The sequence below is a fragment of the Rhinopithecus bieti genome, unplaced genomic scaffold (genome assembly GCF_001698545.2).
Source record: "Rhinopithecus bieti isolate Rb0 unplaced genomic scaffold, ASM169854v2 scaffold_8674, whole genome shotgun sequence".
NCBI classification, from domain to species: domain Eukaryota; kingdom Metazoa; phylum Chordata; class Mammalia; order Primates; family Cercopithecidae; genus Rhinopithecus; species Rhinopithecus bieti.
Genome location: NW_016805883.1, coordinates 49,014 through 58,803, shown reverse-complemented (window position 1 = coordinate 58,803; position 9,790 = coordinate 49,014). Strand labels below are relative to the sequence as shown.

Genomic DNA, 9,790 nt, shown 5'->3' with positions numbered 1-9,790 from the left:
AAAAAAAAAAAAAAAAAAAAAAAAAAAGAAATAAGGAACAATAATAAGGTAACTACACGTGTAAATATAAAAGCCCATAATATTGCATTTTTTGTTTGTAACTCCTCTTTTTTGCCCATAGGATTTTAAAAACAAATGCATAAAACAATAGTTGTAAACCTATGATAATGGGCACACAATGTATAAAGATGTAATTTGTGACACTAGCAACATAATGGGAAAAGATGCAGATGTATAGGGGTAAAATCTTTATAGATATTGAAGCTAAGTTGGTATTAATTCAAGCTGGATTGCTATATAGTTTTTGTTTGTTTGTTTGTTTGTTTTAGATGAGGTCTCACTATGTTGCCCAAGCTGGTTTCAAACTCCTGGGTTCAAAATATCCTCCTGCCTCAGCCTCCCGAGTAGCTGGGATTACAGGTGCATACCATTGTGCCTGGTGAGACTGTTTTAAATTTAAGATATTAGCCGGGCGCGGTGGCTCACGACTGTAATCCCAGCACTTTGGGAGGCTGAGGTGGGCGGATCACAAGGTCAAGAGATCAGGACCATCCTGGCCAACATGGTGAAACCCCATCTCTACTAAAAAATACAAAAATTAGCTGCACCTGTAGTCCCAGCTACTTGGGAGGCTGAGGCAGGAGAATCGCTTGAACCTGGGAGGTGGAGGTTGCAGTGAGCTGAGATCACGCCACTGCACTCCAGCCTGGAGACAGAGCGAGACTCTGTCTCTAAATAAATAAATAAATAAATAAAATGTAAGATATTAATTGTAATCTCCAAAATGGCCACAAAGAAAATAAGTGGGGTTTTTTTGTTTGTTTGTTTTGTTTTTTTAGACAGGGTATCACTCTGTCAGCCAGGCTAGAGTGCAGTGGCATGATCACGGCTCACTGCAGACTCAACTTTCCAGGCTCCAGTGATCCTCCCACTTCAGCTTCCTGAGCAGCTAGGACCACAGGCTTGCACCACCATGCCTGTCCAATAGAAAAATAACCTTTAAAAATATGGAAAAACCCCCGTTCACTTTTTAAAATGGATTTATGTCTTTATTGCTCATTAATTGGGGCAAAGGAAATATCCTTTTAAAACTCAGGCAAACTGAGTGTTTGTCTTGTATCCTGTCAGAGGAAAGAAATTGAAAAAGAAAAAAAAGGAAAAATTATCAAAAAGGTAATGTGAAAAAAATCAACACAGCACATTGCAAAAAATCAATTAAATACAAAAGGCAATATTAGAGGAATTAAGAAACAAAAATATATAGCCAAATAGCAAGATGGCAGGAGTAAGTGTTTGTTATTAGTTGATTACTTTAAAGGTAAATGGAATAAACTCCCCAATTAAATAACAAAGTTTGGAAGAATAGGTCTTTTTTTTTTTGGTTGGAAGAATAGATTGAAAAAAAAACCCATAATTTATCTATGTGTTGTCTACAACAGACTCACTTTATTTTCTTTATTTTTTTAAGAGACAGGGTCTCACCCTGTTGCCTAGGCTGGAGTACAGTGATGTGATCAAGGCTCACTGCAGCCTCAACCTCCCGGGCTCAAGTGATCCTCCTGCCTCAGCCTCCAAGTAGCTGGAGCTATAGGTGTGTGCCACCATACCTAGTTATTTTTATTTTTTTGTAGATATGGGATCTTACTATGTTGCCTAGTCTGGTTTCAAACTTCTGAACTCAAGTGATTCTTCTACCTTGGCCTCTAAAAGTGTTGGGATTACAGGCATGAGCTGCCATGCCCAGCCAAGACCCACTTTAGATCCAAAGACACAAATAGGTTAAAAGTAAGAAGATGGAAAAAGATATAAAAGAGTCTGTAGTGGCTATATAAATATCACACCAAATAGACTGTAAGTCAAAAACTGTTACAAGAGACAAAGAAGTACATTATATATTCATAAAAGGTTCAACTCATCAAAAAGATAAAACAAATATAAACATGTATGCACCTGACAAAAGACCAAATATGCGAAGCAAAAGTGGACAGAAATGAAGGGAGAAATAGATAGTTCTATAGTAATAGTTGGAGACTTCAATACTTTCTTTCTTTTCTTTTTCTTTTTTTGAGAAAAAGTCTCACTATTATTGCCCAGGCTGGTCTTGAATTCCTAGGCTCAAGCAATCCTCCTGCCTCAGCCTCCTGAGTAGTTGGGATTACAGGTGCATGCCACTGCATCCAGCTTCCCCAGTTTCAGTACTAAGTAGAACAAGTAGACAAATGATCAAAAAGGAAGTAGAGGACTTAAGTAACACTAAACAATTTAGACCTAAGAGACATGTTTAGAACACTCAATCCCAAAATAACAGAATACACATTCTTCTGAAGTGCGTGGAACATTCTCCAAGGTAGACCATATGCTAGGCCACAAAGCAAGTGTCAATCATATTTAAAAGTTAAAATCACACAAAGTATCTTCTCTAGCCATAGTGGAATAAACTAGAAATGAGTAACAGAAGAGAAACTGGAAAATTCACAACTATGTAGAAATTAAACAACCAATGGGTCGGAAGAGAAATCACACAGAGAATTAGAAAATACTTTCAGAAGAATGAAAACAAAAGCACAACATATCAATACTTACGTGATGAAGCAAAAGTAGTGCTCAGAGGGAAATTTGTAAGTATAAACACCTACATGATAAAGGAAGCTCTGAAACCAGTAATTTAACTGGACACCTCAAGGAACTAGAAAAAGAGAAAAATAAACCCAAAGCTAACAGAAGAAAGAAAAGAATAAAGATCCAAACAGAGATAAATGAAAAAGAGAATATAAAATAATAGAAAATCAATGAAACCAAAGTTGACTCCTTGAAAAAAAAGTTTTAAATGAGCAGGAGTGGTAGCTTGGAGCTCCTGGAGGAGAAAGAAACGCAGATTGCTGCATGGTTAAAATAAATATTTGGAGATCATCCCATTCCACAGTATGATGTGAACCCACGGACCACAGAGATTTTACATCACCTTTCAGAACCCAACAGGGTCCGGGACAGGGATGACTACCTGGTAATAGAGGACTTGAAGCAGAAAGCAAGTGAATACAAGTCAGAAGCCTAGTATCTTCAAGACCTTCTCATGGATAGTGTGAATTTTTTCCCTGCCAATTTCTCTAGCACTGGTTCCAGGTATCTGAATGCTTTGGTTGACAGTGTGGTGGCCCTTGAAAGAAAGGATGACTTACTAGCTAGTTTTATCCTTGCAGTGAATGATTTGACCTCTGATCTCTTTCGCAACAAATCCGAAGGTGAAGAAATCAAGATTGAACTGGAAAAACTTGAAAAAAATCTAACTGCAACTTAATGTTTGAAAAATGTCTACAAGAGGATCTCAAGAAAGCAGAGGTTGCATCTGTCCACAGAAAGGGCCAAAGTGGATACTCGTCATCAGAACATGAACTTTCTAAAAGCAAAGTCAGAGGAATTCAGATTTGGAATCAAGGCTACAGAGGAGCAACTTTCAGCCAGAGGCATGGATGCTTCTCTGTCTCATCAGTCCTTAGTAGCACTGTCAGAGAAACTGGCTAAATTAAAGCAACAGACTATATCTTTGAAGAAAAAATTTGAGTCCTATTTAGACTTAATGCCGAATTCCCCTCTTACTCAAGTGAAAATTGAAGAAGCAAAGCAAGAATTACACAGCAATGAAGCTGAACTTACAAGGAGAGTAGACATGACGGAACTGTGACAATAGCCAAATTAACATCCTTTTCCCTAACAAAGTAAAATGAATAGGACTTTATAGAGTTTTTTTTCCTCTTGGCGTTTCTTAATAACAAAATTTTCTGTGTTCATAGATTACAGAATGTCATAATTAATAGAATATGGTTTCTTACTGTGTATTGCATTTTGTTCCCAAATACATAGTTTTCATATTAAAAGGCTTTTCTCTTTTTTTTTTTTTTGAGTCAGAGTCTCTCTGTGTCGCCAGGCTGGACTGCAGTGGTGTGATCTTGGCTCACTGCAACATCCGAATCCCTTGTTCAAGCAATTCTCCTTCCTCAGCCTCCCTAGTAACTAGAATTTCCACCACGCCAACATGCCCAGCTAATTTTTGTATTTTTAGTAGAGATGGGGTTTCACCATGTTGACTAGGCTGGTCTCGATCTCCTGACCTTGTTATCCACCCACCTCGGCCTCTCAAAGTGCTGGGATTACAGACATGAGCCACTGTGTCTGGCCAAAAAGGATTTTCTCTTTAAAAAAACTTAAAAATGGACAAACTTTTAGCTAGATTGACTAAGAAAGACAGAAGACTCATATTACTAACATTAGAAATGAAAGTGAGGACATTGCTACCAACCTTACAGAAATAAAAACGATTACAAGAGAATGCCACAATTATATACCAATAAATTAGAGAACTTAGATGAAATGGACAAATTCCTAGAAACACACAAATGACCAAAACTGACTCCAGAAGAAATAGAAATTCTGAATAGACCTATACCGGGTAAAGAGACTGAATCAGGCTGGGCACAGTGGCTCACACCTGTAATCACAGCATTTTGGGAGACCGAGACAGGTGGATCATGAGGTCAGAAGTTTGAGACCAACCTGACCAACATGGTGAAATCCCAACTCTACTAAAAAAATACAAAAATTAGATGGTCATGGTGGTGCGCACCTGTAATCCCAGCTCCTCGGGAGGTTAAGGCAGGAGAATCACTTGAACAAGGGAGGCAGAGGTTGCAGTGAGCTGAGATCATGCCACTTTATTCCAGCCTGGGCAACAGAGCGAGACTCTGTCTCAAAAAAAAAAAAAAAAAAAAAAAAAAAAAAAGGTGAGATTGAATCAGTAATCAAAACTTCCCAACAAAGAAAACCCAGGACCAAATGGCTTCACTGGTGAATTCTAGCAAACAGTTGAAGAATAAGTAACACCAATTCTTCTTACACTGCTCCAAAAACTAGAATAAAAAGGAAGACTTTCTAACTCATCCTATGAGGCCAACATTGCCCCAATACCAAAACCAAAGACAACACAAGAAAATAAAATTACACACTAATATCCTGTTGAATGTAGACACAAAAGCTCTCAAGAAAATACTAGCCAATGGAATCCACTGAGTATTAGAAGAATTATACATCATGACCAACTGAGATTTATCCCAGGAATGCAAGGGTAGTTCAACATGAAAATAAATCAATATATAATATACCACATTAATAGAATGTAGAAAAAATCTGAGGATCATTTCAACTGATGCAGAAAAGCCTTTGACAATATCCAACATCCCTTCATGAGAAAAATACTCAACAAAATAGGAATAAAAGGGAAATTTCATAACATGATTAAGGGCATATATAGAAAAACCGACAGCCAATATCACAAGCAATGGTGAAAGACTAAAATCTTTCCCCTCAGATCAAGAATATAAGTATGATTACTATCACCACTGCCATTCAACCTTGTATTAGAAGTTCTAGCCAGAACAATCAGGCAAGAAAAAGAAACAAAATTATTGAAATAGGAAAGGAAGAAATAAAACTATCTCAAGTTGCAAATGATATAATTTTATATACAGAACATCCTAAAAAATCCATGTCCAAAAAGAACTATTAGAACTAACAATAGCCGGGCGCGGTGGCTCAAGCCTGTAATCCCAGCACTTTGGGAGGCCGAGACGGGCGGATCACGAGGTCAGGAGATCGAGACCATCCTGGCTAACACGGTGAAACCCCGTCTCTACTAAAATACAAAACTAGCCGGGCGAGGTGGCGGGCGCCTGTAGTCCCAGCTACTCGGGAGGCTGAGGCAGGAGAATGGCGTAAACCCGGGAGGCGGAGCTTGCAGTGAGCTGAGATCTGGCCATTGCACTCCAGTCCGGGCGACAGAGCGAGACTCCGCCTCAAAAAAAAACAAAAAAAAAACAAAAAAAGAACTAACAATCAAATTCAGTAGTTGCAGAATACAAAATCAACGTGCAAAAATCAGTTGTATAGCCAGGTGTGGTGACTCACGCCTGTAATCCCAGCACTTTGGGAGGCTGAGGCAGGTGGATCATGAAGTCTGGAGTTCAATACCAGCCTGGCCAAGATGGTGAAACTCCATCTCTACTAAAAATACAAAAAAAAAATTAGCTGGGCATGGTGGCAGGCGCCTGTAATCCCACCTACTCAGGAGGCTGAGGCAGAGAATTGCTTGAACCCAGGAGGCGGAGGTTGCAGTGAGCCGAGATCACGCCACTGCACTCCAGCCTGGGCAACAGAGCAACACTCCATCTAAAAAAAAAAAGAATCAGTTATGTTTCTTTTTTTCTGCTTTTTGATAGGGTCTAGCTATGTCACCCAGGCTTGTATGCAGTGATGCAGTCAAGGTTCACTGCAGTCTAGACCTCCCATGTCAGCCTATTGAGTAGATGAGAGTGCAGGCATGCACCATCATGCCCAGCTAATTTTTTAATTTTTTGTAGAGACGAGGTCTCACTATATTGCCCAGGTTGCTCTCAAACTCCTGGGCTCAAGCAATCCTCCTGGCATGGCCTCCCAAAGTGCTGAGATTGCAGGCATGAGTCACAGTGCCCAGCCTAAAATACTTACTTTCCATACACTAGAAATGAATAGTCCAAAAAGGAATTTTTTTTTTTGAGATGGAGTCTCACTCTGTTGCCCAGGCTGGAGTGCAGTGGTGTGATCTCAGATCACTGCAACCTCCACCTCCTGGGTTCAAGTGATTCTCTTGCCTCAGCCTCCCAAGTAGCTGGGACTACAGGCACCCACCACCACACCCAGCTAATTTTTTATTTTTAGTAGAGACGGGGGTTTCACCATGTTGGCTAGGCTGGTCTCGAACTCCTGACCCTAGGTGATCCACCCACCTTGGCCTCCCAAAGTGCTGGGATTACAGGTGTGAGCCACTGCGCCCGGCCAGGAAATTTTTTAAATTCCACTTCTAATAACATCAAAAATAATAAAAATACTAAGAAATAAATTTAACCAAGGAGGTGTAAACCTTATACCCTGAAAACTGCAAAACACTGCTGAAATAAAGAGAACTTAAATATATGAAAAAACAGTCTTGGCCGGGCACGGTGGCTCAAGCCTGTAATCCCAGCACTTTGGGAAGGCCGAGAAAGGGCGGATCACCGAGTCAGGAATCAAGACCATCCCTGGCCTAACCATGGTGAAACCCCGTCTCTACAAAAAATACCAAAAACTAGCCGGGCCCCGACGGTGCGGCCGCCTGTGTCCGCAGGCTATCCCGGAGGACTGAGGCAGGAAAGGCGTGAAAACCCAGGAGGCCGGAGTTGCATGAGCGAATCCCGGCCACTGCACTCCCAGCCCCGGTGACAGAGCGAGACTCCATCTCTAAAAAAAAAAAAAAAAAAAAAAAGAAAACAGAAAAACAGCCTTGTGCTGCCATTGTTAATGAATTGGAAGAACTTAATATCATGCAAATGATAGGTATTCCCCCAAGCAAATCTAAGAGATCAAGACGTAGCAACCTATCAAATCCAATGCTTTTTTTTTTTTTTAGAAATGGGGAAAAGCCAAATCCTAAAATTCCTATGGAATTGTAAGGAGCCCTGAATAGCCAAAACAATGATGAAAAGAAGAACGAAGTTGAGGGCTGGACATGGTGGCTCATGCCTGTGATCCCAGCACTTTGGGAGGCCAAGACAGGCAGATCATGAGGTCAGAAGTTCGAGACCAGCCTGACCAACATGGTGAAACCCTGTCTCTACTAAAAATACAAAAATTAGCTGGGCATGGTAGCATGCGCTTGTAATCCCAGCTACTCAGGAGGCTGAGGCAGGAGAATCACTTGAACCCAGGAGGCAGAGGTTGCAGTGAGCCAAGATCACGCCACTGCACTCCAGCCTGGGCAGCAGAGTGAAACTCCATCTCAAAAAAAAAAAAAAAAAAAAAAAAGGAACAAAGTTGAAGGACTTACACTTTTCCATTTCAAAGCTTACTACGAAGCTACAGTAAATAATATAGTGTCAGGCTGGGCCCAGTGGTTCACCCCTGTAATCCCAACACCTTGGAAGGCCAAGATAGGAGGACAGTTTGAGCCCAGGAATTTGAGACCAGCCTGGGCAAAATAATGATCTCCTTATTTCTATTAAAAAAAAAATTTTTTTTTTTAATTAGCTAGGTGTGGTGGTGTGCACCTGTAGTCTCAGCTACTTGGGAGGCTGAGGCAGGAGGGTCACTTGAGCCTGAGAGGTCAAGGCTGCAGTAAGCCTTGACTGCATCACTGCATTCCAGCCTGGGTGACAGAGGGAGACCCTGTGTGTAAAACAAAATTAAATTTAAGTTAAATTAAATCAAAACAGTGTGGTATTGCCATGAGGATAGCCTTTGACGAGAACTAACACCTTTTCATGATTAAAAAACATTCAAGAACGTAGAAATAAAAGTTTCACAATATGATAAAGGCTATATAAATCAATGTAATATAATTGAGAGTCTTGACATAAATCCATATATATGTGGCCAACTGATTTTTGACAAGGGTGCCAGGACCAGTCAATTGGAAATAGTAGTCTCTTTAGCAAATGGTGCTAGGAGAACTGGATAGAATGAAGTTGGACGATTACTCCATACTAATACAAAAAATTAACTCAAAATGGATCAATGACCTAAGTGTAAGAGATAAAGCTATAAAACTATTAGAAGAAAACGTAGGGGTGAATCTTCCTGACTTTGGATTTTGCAGTGGTTGCTTGGGTATAACACCAAAAGCATGAGCAACAAAAGATAAATTGGGCTTCATAAAAATTTTAAAGTTTGGTGTATTGAAGGACACTATCAAAAAAAGTAAAAAGATAGCCAGGCGTGGTGGCAGGCACCTGTAATCCCAGCTACTTGGGAGGCTGAGGCAGGAGAATTTCTTGAACCCAAGAGGCGGAGGTTGTCAATCACGCCATTGCACTGCAGCCTGGGCAACAAGAGCAAAACTCCGTCTTAAAAAAAAAAAAAAGAAGGAAAGAAAGTGAAAAGATGACCTACAAAACAGAAGAAAATGTTTGCAAATCACATAGCTGATAAGGGTCTAGTATACAGAATATATAAAGAACTCATAACACAACAAGAAAGACACAAATAACCCAATTTAAAAATAGGTGAAGGATTTGAATAGACATTTCCACAAAGAAGATCTAGAGATGGCCAACAAGCACATGAATAGCTGCTCAATATAATTAGTCATTAGGGAAATGCAAATCAAATAAAAATGAGATGTCACTTCAAAACCACTAGGTTGGCCATAATCGAAAACACGGAAGATAACAAATGTTGGTAATTGTGGAGAAGTTGGAACCATCGTACATTGCTGGAGGAAATACAAAATGGTGCAGTGCTGTAGAAAGCAGTGTGGTAGTTCCTCAAAAGTTAAACATAGACTTACCATATCTATATGAACCAGCTATTCCACTCCTAGGTAAATACCCAAAATAATTGAAAAGAGGTATTCAAACAAATACTTGTACATGAATGTTCATAGCAGCACTATTCACAATAGCCAAATGATGGAACTAGATAGTTCCACAACATTGTGAATGTACCAGGAGTCACTAAATTGTACATTATAAAATGGGTAATCGTTAATTTTATATTATGTGAACTTTACCTAGATAAAGACAAACATACAACCAACTTTTACAACAGTTACGATATGACCCAGCAATACCACTTCTTGGTTTATGTCTGAGATAATTGAAAACACATGTCCAAATAAAAACTTATATGTGAATGTTCATAGCAACATTATTTAAAATAACCAAAAGTGTAGCTAGGCATAGTGGCTCATGCCTGTAATCCCAGGGACTTGGGAATATGAGATGGGAGG

General features: G+C 39.8%; 1 protein-coding gene and 1 pseudogene across 3 annotated transcripts in view; one reads left to right on the top strand and one right to left on the bottom strand.

Annotated features, from left to right (window-relative positions):
* LOC108530829 (uncharacterized) overlaps window positions 1-9,790 on the bottom strand; it is a 28,660-nt gene that overhangs the window by 14,561 nt on the left and 4,309 nt on the right. The window lies entirely within an intron of this gene.
* LOC108530817 (HAUS augmin-like complex subunit 1 pseudogene) lies at window positions 2,828-3,682 on the top strand (annotated as a pseudogene).